Genomic DNA, 19,446 nt, shown 5'->3' on the forward strand with positions numbered 1-19,446 from the left:
TCAAACAGCGCTAATAACAATCAAATAAATGCTCCGAAAACAGACACCTAGCATCCAAAAACAGCAAAAATAAACGGTGTATTCCCATCTGTGGCTGCCCCACGAGACCACCGCCATACAAGAGGTGGGCATAGATGGGAATGATTTGTATATAGCGCCTATTGCTCTCTGAGCGCGGCGGGGACGGATAGGAATACACCCAATGAACGCATAAGTGGCTCCTCCGATGTTATGTTAATGGGCGGCGATGACTGCTTCCCATCAGGCGGCTCGTTTGCTCGTTTCCTGCCTATTACATAAAAGAAACACAGGACTTAAAACGGACAGACACATATAATTTATTTCTCATTCCGTTCCCAAATTTTTTTTAATTTTTTTTTTAATAATACGTCGGTAGCAATCAAGCATACGGCCCGCCTGATGGTAAACCGTCTCCGTAGCCTATGTACGCCTGTAACTCCATAGGAGCTACATGCGCGTTGCCGACCCTCCACCCCTCGTTGAGCTCTGGCAACCTTACTCACCGGCAGGAACACAACACTATGAGTAGGGTCTAGTGTTATTTCTTATTTGGCTGCGGTTTTCTGTAAGGTCTTCCCCAGTTGGGCTCTGCTCTAGATCTGGAATGACATCCGCTGTGCTGTGCCCGAAATTTTACGGGGCGGAAGATGAGATTCACAATGCCCATACCTCTCTTCAACTTCTCTCTTCTTCTCTTTACGTTTGGTTAAGTTTTCGAGGAGGAAAATGTCATGAAACCTAGATTTCTGAGATTTTTACGCAGGGTTTTTCCCTTAAGCTGCAGTTGTCCTTCTCGCATTAATTTTAGGAGCCGCCACCATGATCTTTGCGGAGCCGGGAAGGAGATATTTATCTAAAATTCTCAAATCTGAAAAGGGGCTCAGCTGATATTTCTACTTAAAAGTAAAACTAATTTTAGCGGTGACCTGAGAAAAATAAGATATTTAATAGATGAAATCCGTGACCAAAAGGGACAAAATATATTTTTATTTTTAATGGATTGACATATAGAAAACAAAAATCCCTTAAAGGGATAAGTTCGCCTTTGTACAACACGTTTTTTGCAACGCAGTCGACACATGTCATTTGCGAGAATAATTTAAAACAATTGTTCTCTTTTATAATGTTTTTTGTTTGACGACCGGTCTGGCCTAGTGGGTAGTGACCCTGCCTATGAAGCTGATGGTCCCGGGTTCAAATCCTAATAAGGGCATTTTTCCGTGTGATGAGCATGGATATTTGTTCCTGAGTCATGGGTCTTATGGTATTTAAGTATTTATATATTATATATATCGTTGTCCAAGTACCCTCATCACAAGCCTTATTGAGCTTACTGTGTAGTCAATTTGTGTAGTTGTTAATGTCCTATTATTTTTATTAATTAATTAATTAATTAATTTGTTTAATATTATTTATCCTATGCCATATCATAACATAATAAATAGTTTATACTTACATACTTCCTAACCTACGAAAAGTAACCTACCTAATTTAAGTTTCATTTCTTCACTACCTAAAGGTTGTCTGGAAGAGATCGCTCTGTAGCGATAAGGCCGCCTGTTGTTTACCTCTATCTTCATGTTTTTTATGCGTTTCCATGTACATTTTTTTTCAGAGGTTGTGCAATAAAGAGGATTTGTATTGTATTGTATTGTATATACATACACACATTTTTATACATTTCTACAAACTAAAATAGAATTACAGAGTCAATTAGAGGTCCCACTTACTCGTTTCTCGTATTTTAATATTATATCTTGACAGATAGGGTGACCCTCGAAGTCCTCCTTGAGGTGACGCTCTAAGTCCTCCTTGAGGTGACCGTCTAAGTCCTCCTTGAGGTGACCCTCGTACTTCGTGTGACGGGGTGGCCTAAAGGTCCAGAGGACCTACCGCGAACCATGTTCGACGTGTTGCCTCTCTGTGGCACTTCTAAATTGGTATGTAAGTGTGACAGGGAGGCAACACGTCGAACGTAGTTCGCGGTAGGCCCTCAGTGCGTTAACCGCGTCAGCTGAAGTCGCCAGTTCGAAACCGGCCTTCGCGACTGGAGGGCTTGGTCGTTTTTATTTTGTATAGGTATACAGTTTATGTGTAGGGTCTGACTACTTAAAAACGACAAATCTAAATATTAAATAAAATAATTTCATGGTCCTATTCTGCCTGAAACACAGGAACTCCTAGTTCAGGCATTTGTTAACTTTTCCTTATCCTTAATCCTTAGTCTTTAAGTGCTAACACTGTACTTATACTGTTTTCAATAAAATTATTTGTATTTGTATTTGCTCTCAAAGTTGTAATTATTTTTTACTATGGTGAATCGAAACATATTTTAACTAAGCGGGATAAACTTCTGTTAACTGGTCGCTCGTAAAGTCTGAGGGAATCCCCGCGAGTGCCAATTACTCTCAGCGTATAACAGTGTCCGCTTCCTTATTTATTGCTCAATCGAGTCATAAAATGACGATACACGGTTATTAGTAGACACCACGAATAGACTAAGGGACAAAAGGAATATCTCGAAACATTGGTATTTACTTAATTTATAGTTTTTTTTCTTCACCTATGTATTTGAGTGTCCCGGTACTGGGCAAACGCTTCCGTTTTTCCTTCCTTCCCTTTAATTTCCACTCTCCCGATTTCCTCCGGCCAGTTGTTCAGAAAGTTGTCCAGGTCATCCCGCCTTCTCCGCCTGGGCCTGCCCCTCCCACGGCCTTCTACCGGCATCCGGTATATATCCGGCATGCGGTAGATGTGACCGGCCCAATCCCATTTGATTCTGACAGTTTCTTCGCTTACGTCTACAATGCGAGTTTTAGAGCGCATCGTGGTGTTTCGCAATCGGTTCTTTGAACTCCTAAAATGCTGCGCGTTGGCAAACCTTCAGTTTGAATCCGTGAGTGACCAAGTTTGAGCACCGTAGGTTAGGACAGGTAAAATACACACACGTGTCGACGAGTTTGCGCTTCAGTAGCACTGGGAGGTTTCCCTTCATATGCTCTTTCATGGATCAGTAGCTCTGCCAGGCATTTTGAACATGGCGCTCAACGTCCTTGTCTTGCCTGTTACCGAAAAAAAATATTGCTGTAGTAATAGATAAACAAGTAGATATACTCGTTAACATAGTGTATAGTCATCAACCTCAACACCATGTTCCCTGCTGTTGGTCATCACTTTAGTCTTTGCACGATTCATTTGAAGTCCAACCTGAAGGCCTGCGTTGCTCAGTACACAGGTCTTGGAGCATTTGCTGTAGTTCTTCTGCAGAATAGGCAAAGAGAACAATGTCGTCGGCAAAACGCAGATTCCCATAGCCTCCCAGGAAACCGCCAGGCTCTTGAAAACTTTTCGAGAGTGCTTGTGATTAGTTTAGGAGACAGCGGATCACCCTGTTTAACACCTCCACTGTATGGGGAACGAGGGCGGGAGTGTTGAAGTTTAAAATCAGCGGTACTATAATGCTGTATATATTTTTAATTAAATGTATATAGGTACGGTCAATCTTTGATTTCCTTCATCGTTTTTAGTTTAAATTACTATGTTGTTGAATATTTTATTTTTGAAAACTACTAGTTCTATATTTCTATAATTCGTGCATAATACGTATTACGTATGAATCGTAACATCAACAACTAAGTTGGACGGGACAAACCTGAGTTAGAATCCCCGCATGTACCAATTACGGTCTCAGCTTGTTTATTTATGGCTGAATCGAGTCATAAAATGTCGATACACGATTATTAGTGTCGGCACTGGCAGATGAATAAGTACAATGTGTACCAATTTAATATTGTCTTCGGTTACCGCGATAGAACTCATGAAACAAAACCATGAAAACAGATTATATCGCGTATAATGAATTTATAATACTTACATTCTGACGTTCCGAACCCTTTACAGCATTCGCGATCAAGGAGTGACTGAGAAAAAATTGCAATGTGAAAAACTACCCGCATACAAAACTGATGAAACATACAAAACTATAAATTAAATATTTACTTAAAAAAAATATTTGTTCTCTAATAGATATATTATAAAGAGGTTTGTAATTAAACTAAATAGAACCCCTTATTCTAACGATGCCATTTTCTTCGCCTAACAAAATAGCAAAAGCCAACATGAAGTTAATTGCTAAATGGGTAAGTAACCAAAACAAATGAAACACGTTTGAACACGTATCGCGATAATTAAATTAAGACAAAAGACAATCTGTGGGACGCAATCTGGGTTCACTATAAATTACTATTAGCTGATGTAATGATACTAGGTAAAATTAAGTAACAGGTAAAATACAATTAGAAAACCAATCAAATTATAATGAAAATATATTAATTTGTATTATTTCAAGTAGAAACACTACAATAAACTGCTATACTGCTAGCTACTATATTTGCTACGTAAAAACATTCTGTTAATGAGATAATTAAATGAGACCTCATTGAACAGATTCTAGAACTTCTTTTACCTAACTCTTAACTGGCCACTTAATGTCTTATGCTTTGTTGTTTGTTTGTTTGTTTAAACTTTATTGCACAAATTTACAAAAAGAGTACAAATGGCGGACTTAACGCCTTGAGGCATTCTCTACCAGTCAACCATTGGGCTAAACAGAAATAGTTAGTTTGTTGTCTGGTGACATTTAAGATAAATAATTATTGACATGACAGAAAGTGTTAAACATCTTGTCAGTTATTGACGATGATTATTTTTAGACGGAAGTATAATTTAATAATTTTGTTCGGTAAATAACAAAAAATATATACATGTTTTTTTTTATTTAAAATTAATTGTTATAATGTAAAGTGTCATATCTTAAAATATCGGTAACAAATTTTTTAGCACCTTACAAAGGTAGCTACATACAGCGTGTATTTTTGATACGAACATATAATTCAAGGGCAGTTAAATGTATCACTACTTTTTTTAACACAAAACGTCTCATTAATGACGTGACGTCACAACTGTCACAAGTGATCATGATGTACGAAATACATTGTCGCTCGAAAAAAAATCAAAAAATAATTATGCTCCGGTAGTGAAGACTAAACTAAAAAAATCTTTCAGAATTGTTTTATAGCACTAAAACCTACGTCTAGTTAAAGTTTGAGGTTATATCAAATATACATACTGTATAATTATGTCTACGCTTTCAACGCTACAATGTCTGGGACACCGCACTTTGCTCGGAAAACATATGAAAACTTACTTATTTTATAAACTTTACACTTAAGTGGTTTTGCACTGCCCAATAACTTTATTTCTAGCCACTGAATCGCTATCTGAAGGTTGTCTGGAAGAGATCGCTTTTTAGCGATAAGTCCGCCTGTTGTTACCTACTCACTTATGTCCTTTTTTTTTGTTTGTAACATGTATTTTTCTTTGTAGTGCACAATAAAGTATATAAAAAATAAATTAAAAAAAAACTTAAAGTTACGCGTTTTCCCAGAGATAAGACCTAGCTAGATCAATTTTTCGCCTCCACAAACCTCCATACTTATAGAAAATTTCATCGAAATCGTATATATTTAACGACCGATAAATATATCAATATATTTGACGACCGGTTTGGCCTAGTGGGTAGTGACCCTGCCTACGAAGCTGATGGTCTCGGGTTCAAATCCTGGTAAGGGCATTTATTCGTGTGATGAGCATGGATATTTGTTCCTGAGTCATGGGTGTTTTCTATGTATTTAAGTATTTATAAATAGTTATATATTATATATATCGTTGTCTAAGTACCCTCAGCACAAGCCTGATTGAGCTTAATGTGGGACGTAGTCAATTTGTGTAATAATGTCCTATAATATTTATTTATTTATATATAGTTAGGTATATACAAGAATTGCTCGTTTAAATGTATAAGATACACATGTATAGCCAGACTATCGAAGAAGGGACAGTAATGCCTCTCGAGTTCCATATGTTTCTCTCGTCTTAGCTTTAATCCGGGTTGCATCCTTAGCTAGCGTCCCTTTTCGAGTGTGATTAGGTACTATAGAGGTTGTATAATAATCCTTACACATTACTTCTTGAGTGACATAAACTTGCCGCCATAATGCCGCTACCACACAATCGAGGTTACGCTCTTATTTTAAAACCATTGTAATCCAAAGGGGTGATCCAAAAATAATGATAATCAGTATGAACATCACATATTTTATTTTTCAATTTGGTCTGTTAGTAAGCTTATTCACATAGACCATCGTTTCTCTGAACCTTCTGTTATTTTTAACCCTTAAAAAGCGGCTAAGTGCGAGTCGGACTCGCCCATGAAGGGTTCCGTACCAGTTATGACGTATTAAAAAAAACTACCTACTAGATCTCGTTCAAACTAATTTTCGGTGGAAGTGTGGATGGTAATGTATATCATATAATTTTCTTAGTTTTATCATTCTGGTATTTTAGAAGTTACAGGGGGGGGGGGGGCACATTTTACCACTTTGGAAGTGTCTTTCGCGCAAAATATTCAGTTTAGAAAAAAATGATATTAGAAACCTCAATATCATTTTTGAAGACCTACCCATAGATACCCCACTCGTATGGAGTTGATGAAAAAAAAAATTGAGTTTCAGTTCTAAGTATGAAGAAACCACAAAAAAATTTAGTTTTTTCTTTTTTCTATTTTTGTGTGAAAATCTTAATGCGGTTTATAAAATACATCTACTTACCAAGTTTGAACAGTATAGTTCTTATAGTTTTGGAAAAAAGTGGCTGTGACACAGACGGACATGACGAATCCATAAGGGTTCCGTTTTTTGCCATTTGGTTACGGAACCCTAAAAATGCCATCACAGCAGCCATTACTTCGCTATCATTCAAAAATTTGTTGCTTCTAAGATGTTCCTTCAGCCGTGGAAAGGGATAAAAGACGCTAAGGGCTAGATCTGCCGAATATGAGGGGGGGGGGGGGGGGGGTGTTCCGGGCAATTTGAACCCTGCATGACGTATTGTCTTAATTTAACCACTGGAACATCAACCTTGTAGAAGAGTAAGTAAGTAAGTAAGTAAATATTCTTTATTGCACCAACAATTATACATTTTACATACATGTACAACTACAAATGAATTTTAAAGGAAAATAGAACCAGGTAACAACGGGCGGTCTTATCGTTAAAAAGCGATCTCTTCCAGACAACCTTTAGGTAGCAGGAAATTTCGAACTCGTACAAAAGTCAACAGTACCCCTAGTGTAAATAAATTCGATTTCGAAACGTGACATACGCGTTTGCGTTTAGTCTCATTTTGTATGGGTTTTTGAACAGCGCGCCAAGCGGGACGTTTTGGAAAGTCAAAAATCTCATACAAAATGACACTTAACGCAAACGCGTACGTAACGTTTCGCTGTCGAAAATATTTACACTAGGGGTACTGGTAGTGCAAGGAGCTAAATATGGAGACTATTAAATACAAACACACATACTAGTTATATAAGTATTAAAACAATACCTAATATACTAATAAATATACAATATAATATAATACTGTATATTTATTAGTATATTAGGAAGAGTCTTTTGTTTGGCCGGGAACATTCTAGACACCCAACGAGAGGAGGCATTATTCATGTGTAATTCATACGTTAAGATGTTTTCAATACTGCCACACGAGGGCCGCGTGAGCTCAACTAGATGCCTGATAAGTATCCTTCTATCTGCTAACACGAGATCGTGATTTTTTTGGCTTTTTCTTCAGTTTGCTGATCTGATGATCGAGACAGGAGGTATCCATAGGAACTCTGTGATAAACAACGTAATCTAATTGTGTTTGAGGTTTTTAGAATTGCCTCGATGGGTAATAGTTGCCCCTGGAAAGAAAAGTACAGTCAGCGATAAAATCTTGTACCAAAAATGAAATTTTTGCCAAACAACTTATTTACAAACGGAAGTACTTAGTAACGGCGCTTACTTCAGTTTTCTCCATTTCCACACATTTTTTCCGACAATTCACGAATAAATGGATTTATCTTACTAACAAATCTATATATATATATATATATATATATATATATATATATATATATATATATAGAGCATGTAAAATTATCAATGGTTATCAAGCTTAATACTGTAGCCTATGGACGCCTACAACTCCAGAGGTGTTACATGCACGTTGCCGACCCTAACACACCGCACGCAAAATAGGCACAATGGTTGTCGATTTGCGGAAAATGCCCAGCATATCTAACTAATTAACACCCCGCACCCTCGTTGAGCTTTGTGTGTAATTAAGTTTTACCACGAAACAAATGATTTATGATTTATGGTACAGTATGTCTCGCTTGCACCAACATATGAAACCATAAGGATAGTGGGCAGTCTTTTTATATTCCAAATTAGTAATCGTTGGGTCATTGAATAATGAAAATATGGATAACGGCCCTATTCGAAGAATGAAATACGATAACGATAAGTTCTGGTTTAGATAAGTTCTCATTTGGATATCCTTTGTATGTCGTATAATTGACAGAAGCAGCTCGATTTGGGCAACCAATGTCACTTTGACGTTAGAAATATCGTAGATAGATCTTATTGGGATCACAGCGGAATCGAAATAAACGTCAATTTTGACATGTCGTTTAGTTATCGATCTTTTAAAGATCTTTCCAAGATCTTAAACGAGTCTTAATCATTTTTCGAATCGGGCCGTTATATTGATACAAGTAAGGTGATTGACGGGATGGCCAGTCTGGCTTAGTGTATAGTGAGTGAGGTAGGTAGGAGCCTATGAAGCCGATGGTCTCGGGTTCAAATCCCGGTAAGGGCATTTATTTGTGTGATGAGCACGGATATTTGTTCTTGAGTCATGGATGTTTTCTATGTATAAGTATGTACTCGTATGTATCTTCATATATATCGTCGCCTAGTACCCACAGTACAAGCTTTGTTGTAAATGTTGTTATGTATTTTTCATGTCACTATATGATGTTACTATAAATGTTGTATTGACTTGTAAAAGAGCCCTTGAGGCCTATTTGCAGAATAAATTTTTGAATTTTGAATTTTGCTTAGTTTGAGGCTAGGTCAATCTGTGTAAGATTGCCCCCAAATATTAATTTATTTATTTACAAATACCACAGCCGTTTGCGCCGTTTTGGTTTTATTACGGCGTCGGCACAATACGCCTCCACTGTGGACGATCACTAGCTAGACTCTTCCATGTTGTTATTATTACATATTACTTATTTATTTATTATAATACAGTGGTACTCTTAAAGTAAGTTGTGGAGAGGAATGAAGAGAATAAGTTGGACTGAGAAAAAAACGAACGAGGAAGTGCTGCGAATTGTTGGAGAGAAAAGAAACCTGCTGAGGACCATATGAATAAAAAATTGAATTGAATTGAATTGAATTGAATAGACGAGAAAAAATGATAGGTCACGTGTCGCTTTAAAACACTCCCTTCGGTCGTGTTTTAATTTATCGCCACTCGTTACGAATTTCCTATTTTTCGCACTTGTATCGTACAAAGTTTTACAGTACATATGGCTCTTTAAAGTTTCGACATAGTTACATAATGTGCTAATTTACGCACTAGTGCGGAAAAGTAGCACCATATGTACTGTAAAAAATATTTCACTCTTCCTACTGAGTATTTTATTAGCCAAAATAAACAGGTAAAATACCAAGCTACCATTATAAAATGTACAAACAGCAGAATTATTTCAAGCCTAATGAGCATTTGTCAAATAAAACAGCGTTAATTTATCTTGTTTACCTTGTCTTTCGGATTAATATAATTAGAGCGAAAGACTGTTTGCATTAATAGCTGTTTAATTTTAAAGGTCGTCTCTTGAAACTGTACACCTACGTAAAAGACCAATGATAAACACAAATTAATCATGGAAAATTGGGACTTTAAGAATGGGTACTGTTTAATTATGTAGACATGGGTTTTATCACTTATCACGTATTAAGTTTTAAATTTACCTGTGACGTTGTCCCCGTGAGAGGCTAGGACCGATGGGCTTAAAAATTAACTCCAGGAAGACTTAAGAAATAAGGGGGAAACTCGTTAGCGCTGAATCTTGTGCTTAGCAGATAGAGCGAGTAGATAAATTTACATACCTGCCGGCCTATGATGGTTTTGTCATTATATCATTAATCATTTAATTCTTGGATTGGCGATTATCTGATAAGTGACTTCATTCGGTATAAAGTCGCGAGGGTAACCTATAATTGACTAATGATAGCGCGACATATTTTGAGGTTTTGAAAAATGAATTTTAAACTCTATGCCTTAAGGCGTATTTTAAAGAATAGATGATTAAATCACATTCTACCACTTATCTTCATATGACATTAACAGTTAAAAATTATCCATGGTTTGTGCTTTTGAAAAATAAATTGTAAACAAGTATATTTAAAGCGTATTTTAATGAATAGTTGGTTAAATGACATATTACCACTTATCCACATTTGACATTGATAGTTAAAAGTTATCCATGATTTAAGAGTTTGCAAAATAGATTCTTATTGTGTTTAATTAAGACGTCTTTTAATAAATAGTTGGCTTAATGATAAGTTGTGTCTACAATTCATACATAGCAAATGGGGAATCATTGCTCGCTTAGATTTGAAGGCACGTTTTAAGGTTTGAAAGACAGGCAAATGTAGTGAAGCGTGTAAGGTGTTCAAAATTAAGCGTGTAGATCATTTCCAACATTTCACACGATGAGTTACTTTTGGTACGGACTGTGCCTATTGAGTGAAATTAACGTAAGGCGGTCTTCACACTGGCGTTGCACCGCATTCCATTGCGATGTGGATGATTTAGTATACGGCAGAGTTCGCTATAGTTTTCCTTCAATAGTTTTTCGCCCGGAACTGAGAACTCGCGGTTTGCCAAAAATTATGTATAGCAATTGCATTTGTTGCACCTACTTACTCGGAAAATGATAAACTCTGGTACAGCAACTTGGTCAGTAGAAAAAAGGCGGTAAATTTTTAAAAATATAGGCGCAAAGGGTCTCCCATATAAAATTTAAACTTTGCGCCTTTTTCTACTGCCAAACTGGGTGTGTTTGAGTATAGTTTCAAGTCACCATAGAGATTTAAAAAGACCGTATCTGTGGTAAACGGTTACGTTTCTTGTCAAATGACTATATTATGTAATTTTGAATTCGTTTATCTTGCTAATTATGTAAAATGGTACATTTAAAAACAATATCAAAAACGTGTAAGCCGGGCTTTTTCATTTGATACCACCGACCACACTTTCTTGCAAACAAGTTGACTAGAATAGCAATAAGACCCCTCACAAATAGCTTTTGGGTTTCTAGGCTCTTATATAGCTCCAGAACCCCTTGATTGAGCCTGCTCATAATTTAATTTAAATTAGTACAAAACTAAAGTTATTGCATAACAAGCTATCCTCTGAGAGCTCTTAAAAAAAAAAAATGTCGAGACCTGCCAATAGCCAGTCGTGTGTTCCAAGTTGAATGTATGATTTTTTGTCATATTATTTGGACCCAACATGGTTCGAAAGTTAGAGGGAGGGACTCTTCTTTTTTCTTTCAGAGCGATTATTTACAAAAATATTATCTTTATCTAAAAATGGTCATGAAAGACCCATATTTGTTTTAAAAGACTTATCTAATGACAGCCCACACCGTAAGTTAAACACTACGGTTTAACTAACTCACGTTATTTTTGACACTTGTGCGACATGTTTCGGAGAACCTATTAGGTCTTCATTTTCAATCATGTCTAGTTCATGTGAGCATTCACGCTAGTCATATTTCTTTTTTGCTAAAGTTAGACTCACAACCGTTTAAATTCGATCCCATGCCGTGCTTATTGTTAGCTTGGCTCAGTTAACTATGAACTGCAACATCCTATGTATACCTTATATTTCGTAAATGAATGACTTATGACGTCACAAAGTTTATGACTTCCCCTCCCTCTAGTCACAACATGTCACATTTTCTTGACCCCCTCTCTCCCCCTTAACGTGTAATCTAATTAATGGATGACCTCTTGGGGCTAGTCCGGTTTCCTCAGAATGTTTTCAGGAAGGTAGTGTTAATGAACATAACAAAATAAAATAATACTAGGCGAAATATTTATTTATTAATAGGGCACGCTTCTCTGCATGTAATGCATCCCTCGAGCAGCGCCCCCTTCCATTTCCGCTTCAGGTTCGCCTTTTATTGGAAGATTTCTGGAAAAAAGAAAAACCTATTATACCTATAATGTAAAATAATCAAAAAAACTTTTTACAAAAAAGTAAACCGACTTCAAAATAAAATAAAATATTATACTTTTTTAAGTATATGCATTACCAACTAATATGTTTGAAGTCGGTGCCTTATCGTCAGTTTATATTAAAATTTCTGATCACAATATCATATTGTTGCATTAAAACTACTTTGATTAAGCTAATCGCAAGATATAAGGTAATTGCAGCAAAAACAATTAGAAGTCTCACAAGTTATTTTCTCAACACATTATGACGTTAAGATTTTATAATTAAGTGAATAGTTAAAAAAATATTCATATTGTCCATTTCTGCCTGAAACACAAGGAATCCTAGTTAAGGCATTTGTAAACCACTTTTCTCTAATAACAATTCTTAGTCTTTAAGAGCAACCAACGTAGGTACAATACTTTTTCAATGGATGTGGTAGGCAGCTGCCCCCAGTCTCCCATTTAAAAAAACCCATGTACATGGGTATGTGTTCGGTCACCGCAGAGAAAATTTGAGGAGTGGAGCCCTAAACATGGTAGGTAAACCTAAATTTAATTTATTCATAAAGTGTCCAATGTCCATGCAATTTTGCAGATACATCACGTAAAACTAACAGGTGACTTGCATGGAACGACTCTGGGTATCTATGTACCTAATCGCGGAAAACGTCAAACATTTCACAAATATTTATACTTAAAATATTATAACAACGGTTATATGTATATGTAATCTCTTAATATTTTAGAAATTACAAAATAGTATTTGACTACCTATTTGTATCCGATTTAGCAGAATGAATGATAGATGAGTTGTAACAAAACGTACTAATCCCGATTCAAAGTAATCCCCATTGGTGTTGTCAGGGATTACTTTGGCGATCTTACGGTTTACAAGAAAATATCGATTCTGTCCATCCATTCGATTTATTCTAAAATTTCTAATTATGATTTTGCATTTATTACATACCAACTGAACGTTTAGCGAATGAATTCCTTTTCTGTTTAGAAACTGTACGCCATGCGGTAAAGGTTATGGAAATATTTTTACTTGGGTGCAGTCTACTGTGCCTAAAATGTTAGCAACCCCATATGCCTCCTGAACACCTCTAATTTTCTGGGAAGACTATCCAAGTGTCCTTGAGTCTGTAAACAATCCAACACTTTCATGATTTGGTACTTTAGCTACACGTAGCATTGAATAATACTTACATAAATACATATGTAAGAGTGGTAAAGAAGTTGCATATAATAACAAAAATAAGGTATGATTCTGCATTGAAATATTTAGGTAGAAACCTTCAAATACAAATACCACAAAAATCCACATTCAAGCCTCATTTGTACTTCATGGTCCCTAAAAATCTACGTAAGAAAATAAATATAAATATTTTGTTACTGACTGCGTCTTTTTGCCTTCATATGTCTCACTGCACATCCATACTCGTATTTTTTTACCTTCTTATCTCCGGTGTCAGTGGTATTCTGTACCAAAATGGACATGCCTTCTATTCACCACAATTACAAATTGATCCAAGTACCGGCTGACGGTAGACTGAGCAATGGACAAGCCATGGTCTTGTCCAGTTCCCCGTTAGTAACTACCGTCAGCCAATAGGTGCAGTGATGTTAAAACCTAAAACAAAGACTTGTAAGTAGGTATATCATTATGAAATTATGATTATGATCAAGGTGGTAAAGGTAACGGGAATGATTTGAGGAATAGTGCAACATTATATCTTTACTTTAAGATGTGCCGGCAATCCATCGCCATGTTGAGGCTTGAGGTCGGCGTCAAGTTCAGCACACATAGAGTGCTAATTCTTTCCGCACCCTATATATGCGCCATAACTCCTCGTCGGGCTTATCAAACGTGTTGCATGCATCCCTTATGGCCCGGCGTTGAAGTTTTCTGTCTTGTTTTTCTTCGATAGCAGCAGCTGCCAAGAAGAAATGATATCTTGCCATCCCTGAAAAATGTATTGATAATGTTATATGTAAATAAATGAGTTTGATTGTATATATAATGAAAAACACAGATACTTACTGATATTTAACTCCAAAAATTTGTATTTTGCACCATTTATATAGCACAAGAGCACTTATCGTGACCCAGTGAGCACTAGGATAAAATAATCAAAGTCTAGCCGTCAAAACTCGACTATATATTTAATTATTCAAAAAACGTTGCCATTTACCGTCTATCGCTGTCAAAAGTAGACAAAACGATATAAATGCTATAAAACGATATAAATCTAGACAAGTGTCATTTATATCATTTAACTTATCCACTTATCAACTAAGTTTAAGTCAGAAATTTAGACAAATGATAAATTATCCACCGACCATGTTATGCAGTAAATCATTTAACATCTATCGCTGTCAAAAGTGGAAAAGACGTCAAATCAATAAAAACTGGATAAAATGTTAGTTATATTATCATTTATACAGCCATATCATTTATAAAATCGACCATAATAGCCCTGCTGGGCAGCGTTGTGTCAAAAACCGGAGGAACTGAAGAGAACATCGCTTCTAGGGTAGCCAAAGCTAAGGCAACCTTCGCGCAGCTTCGTCCCATATGGCGGTCTCGAAAACTGACGAAAGGAGTAAAATTGAAAATTTTCCGATCGGACGTGAAAACCGTGCTGCTATATGGATGCGAGACGTGGAGGGTCACTATGGACATCACACAGCGGATCCAAGTGTTTGTTAACCGGTGCCTTCGACAGATTCTCGGGATATACTGGTCCAAGAGAATATCTAATAAACGCCTATTAGATACCTGCCGCGAAACTCTGATCGGTCACCAGATCGCGCGCCGCAAGTGGACCTGGATCGGTCATACTCTTAGATCCCGACCACATCCCTAGGCAAGCCCTAGAATGGACCTTGCAAGGCAAGAGAGGATCAGACCGTCCCAAAGAGTCCTGGCGGTGCTCAGTGGCATCCGAGTTGACAGAAATCGGGATATCATGGCCTGAGCTCTGTCTCACCTAGGGGACGTAGGACTTTAAGTCAAGTAAGTTAAGTTGTCCCCGTTGTCTCGGAGACACTGGCTAAAGTTGACATCAACGTCCTCTAGCTGCGTGAGTTTTTCGAACTACCCGCACTTGTTGTTCAGACTTGAACATTTTGCGCACTAGGGATGCTAATCTGTCAACACACAACACTAACGATATTCGATTTTATGACCGTCGATATTCGTTTTACTAAATGACTGGATTCCATTTTGATTTGAGCGAGATGTCGCACATTCAGGAGATACTAAGAATGAACGGGTATAAGGTAAAAAAGTGGTAACTCAAACGGGAATCAAGGTGGAAACGTCCTGATGTCTCCAAATAACCACAAAGCGGGTATTTACCATTTTTTATCAGATGGGTTTCATGCAGCTGGCCACCGGACTATCATTACTAAACGTAAAAAAGGCACTCAGAACCTTTCTCTAAAAGCTAAAAATTTACCACGTTAGTGGCAAACGTGATACAACAGAGGTATGCTAAGAAAGGATTTCAGAATTCATCCCCTAAGAGAATTAACAAGAGATGAAACTTGGAAGTCCGATGTTCCGCTTGGATCCCCCGCAGTGTAAACTATAAACATTTTACAACTTTAACTTTAACTTTAGCGTTGGTATTTGTTGAACAGTTTCGTACCGCGGAATATAGGGAGTTTAATCTAAATAGGTATGTAGGGAAATTGGGAACTATAAGAGATAGTTAAGTTAGCTTTAGGAACGCAGTATCCGAGTTTGGAGATAAAAACTAAATGTATGTGTATCCAATTATAAAAAAAATGAAGCCTGATACACATTTGTCTGACGTGTCGTGTTGTGTAGTGTTGTGTTCAGAATGGTAATCAGTTTCATACATTTTATATGGTTGCGTTCACATTTGTCTGACGCAGCGTGCATCACAGAAACATAAATGCAACCATATTAAATGCGGCAATTTTGAAATACGTACTTACTTACTGCTCTGGCGCAGCGACCCAAAGTGTGTCTTGGCCTCCAACAAGCTAGCGCCAACTCAGAAATGAAATAGTATTTTATACAATCGTCATATTATAATAGAGATCATGTTTAGGCAATGAAGCTCGCTGAGTACGAGACGAGAAGTAAGGTACGAGATTGAAAAGCTTGATTATATCACTGTTATATACGATACTTTTTCTTCGGGTCATCTTAAATAAAAACTTTTTTTTTGTATAAAACGTAAATAATTAATGAAAATTGCCAAGTATCTCACTACACAAAAATGTTGTACAAAAGACATAAACGCGTGTCTTCCGCTCCGCGCCCTTTTAGTCTTTTCTGTGGAAGCGCGGCGGTACGTGATTGGTCAATTTTATTTTATAGTTGACTACAGCGTATCGAAATAAATCTTATAGTTGAGTTGGGAGCCCATACGTGAAAAGTGCGCAATTATAGTTTGTTATACGAAATCTTCAACCATTACAGTCTACGAGTGGAAAAAAAACAAATCAATCGCGACCCTAACCTGAAGGCGACTTCGCGACGACATAGATCGAAAAACCATGTTTGATAGAGTTAGGTGCGAACATAATACGTCACAATCGTTGTCTTAGTTGGGACGAAACATTAAAATTCATCTCCAAGACATCTAAAGGCCCCAAATCTAAAGGATTATAGCCCCAAGAAATCAAAATGGTAATAAATTTGCACAAACCGCAATATACTATAATATTCTACCTTACAAACAAGCTTCTTAACAGACACACCAACCTGATTTGTAGATTGCAGACACCATAATAACCGCAAGCATTATGGCAGTCGGTCATTTCCTACAGTCCTATTATACGACATTAGAAATTTCATCACGTTGTAGGGCCAAACAGCACTTCCCCCCCATTAACACAAGACCCGTTATACCTTAAGGAATACTTAAACAGGAACACTCTTTACCTGATCATAAGTGGACTTTATATCTTTAGAATAAGGGTTAAAATCGTCAATCAACAGCGTTAGTAAAAGGGGAAGGAGAGGTCAATGTGAACTGGTCCCATGGTGAGATCGTAAATTTGTGAAGAAATCGCCAGAGGCGCGAATACCCTCCTTGTCTACACTAGGATATCAATTTAGCCCCTTAGAAGTGAATTAAGGGCACAAATATGCTGATGCTTTTGAGTTTTTTATGTGCTGGGGTGAGTTATGGCGATGGGGGTTTTGATTATGATTAAGTAATAGTTTCAAAGGCATGTTTAGTTTGAGGTGTTTCGTGTTTGAGCTAGGTGTCAAAGTTAAATTGGGGCTTAATGTGGCTTTTGCTGTTGCATATTAAAGTAGGTATTTTCTAGGGTTCCGTACCCAAAGGGTAAAACGGGACCCTATTACTAAGACTCGTCCGTCCGTCTGTCACCAGGCTGTATCGCATGAACCGTGATAGTTAGACAGTTGAAATTTTCACAGATGATGTATTTCTGTTGCCGTTATAATAACAAATACTAAAAAAGTACGGAACCCTCGGTGAGCGAGTCCAACTCGCACTTCCGGTTTTTTTCATCAAAAAGCTGACAAATAGAGAATAAAAAAAGCGGCCAAGTGCGAGTCGGACTCGCCCATGAAGGGTACCGTACCATTTATGACGTATTAAAAAAAACTACTTACTAGATCTCGTTCAAACCAATTTTCAGTGGAAGTTTGCATGGTAATGTATATCATATATTTTTTTTAGATTTTTCATTCCATTATTTTAGAAGTTACAGGGGGGGGGGGGGCACACATTTTTTCACTTTGGAAGTGTCTCTCGCGCAAACTATTCAGTTTAGAAAAAAATGATCTTAGAAACCTAAATATCATTTTTGAAGACCTATTCTTAGATATCCCACACGTATGGGTTAGATGAAATTTTTTTTTTTTTTTTAATTTAAGACGTATTAAAAAAAAAACTACTTACTAGATCTCGTTCAAACCAATTTTTGGTGGAAGTTTGCATGATAATGTATATCATATCATGCCCTTAAACGTATCCCCACTATTTTTTACACCTTGTATTTCGATTAGTATTTGAACCAGTCCTTCTACTGATATGCTACACTTGTAGCACTACGTCGTAGCCGATAGCAATAGGAGATCGATTATGAATGGAAGTGATTGACAACGTTCTGTTAGTTAAAAAAAATATGTAAGTTAAAAATAAAGAAAAAATACTTATGTACCTAGTCCATTTAAGAAACACGAAAATTTATGATACCTAAACAGGTTTTTTCATTTCCATACAAAGGACAGTATGTCAGCCTCATACTACCATCATGCCAGTGTGGGGTCAAGCTCCTATTATCCCGGCATACGTAGCTTCTGAAATCCTCTGGTTCGGGGGGATTACCTTACATGGCGGCTTTTAGGGTCCCCTAGTGTAATAATACAACTGGAACCTTTACGTACGGCATGCTGAAAGTTTTTGGATTCTAGAAAAAGAAGTGTTTTAATTTCGCAACGTTTTTCTTAACTTAAAAAAAATGAGGGTATTCCTGAAAAAATATAAATTCTGTTGTTCAAATATAATTTATTTCATTCTATTGCTTTGTTAGACTATTTGTAATTTTTTTCTTCTGTTCGCTTAAGGCGATCAAAATGTCTTTAAAACGATGTAGAAGTTGTAAATAAGAATAAAAGTTGGACGAGAGTCTCAAAGACGCTCTTTCTTTATGAAAAATCGCTCTTAGTATAAGAATAAATATATCTTTACAGATATAACACATACATACCATCCATATATCTTATACATATCTTACATATCTTAAAAGATAAACAACGGAAAAAATAGTACCTTATTTAAATATTATTCGTTATATAATTTAGTTTTTATTGCGTAGTGTTAGGGTCGGCAATGCGCATGTGACTCCTCTGAAGTTGAAGGCGTACATAGGCTAAGGAGACTGCTTATCATCAGGCGGGCTATGCTTGTTTGCCACCGATGTAGTATAAAAAAACAATTAGTAAACAATTAGTAGCTGCCGTTAGATATAAATTTATTGAAATAAATATATATTTATGCTTTTAATTTAGCTTAAGCAGTGTTTTTTTTTTCTTAAGTGGGACTGTGCTGGACATGTCTGCCGCATGCACCCAGAAAGGTGGGCTATAACGGTTACAAAGTGGGACCCACGGAACACTATAGACATTGCAGGACGGGGTACAGGCAGACCGAAAAGGAGATGGCGGGACGACTTGGACTCATTCTATCCAAAATGGTGGGAAAATGCCAATGACAGGGTCGAG

General features: G+C 36.8%; 1 protein-coding gene and 1 long non-coding RNA gene across 3 annotated transcripts in view; one reads left to right on the forward strand and one right to left on the reverse strand.

The window, feature by feature from the left end:
• Window positions 1-19,446, forward strand: part of LOC133529564 (alpha-2 adrenergic receptor) — an 876,629-nt gene that overhangs the window by 128,250 nt on the left and 728,933 nt on the right. The gene's annotated exons all lie outside the window — the stretch shown is intronic.
• Window positions 12,060-13,310, reverse strand: LOC133529726 (uncharacterized). The gene is made up of 2 exons (XR_009801190.1): window positions 13,174-13,310; window positions 12,060-12,180 (listed from the first exon to the last, which is right to left on the reverse strand). It is a non-coding gene; the product is annotated as an uncharacterized LOC133529726 (long non-coding RNA).

The sequence above is a fragment of the Cydia pomonella genome, chromosome 21, assembly GCF_033807575.1.
Source record: "Cydia pomonella isolate Wapato2018A chromosome 21, ilCydPomo1, whole genome shotgun sequence".
NCBI classification, from domain to species: Eukaryota; Metazoa; Arthropoda; class Insecta; order Lepidoptera; family Tortricidae; genus Cydia; species Cydia pomonella.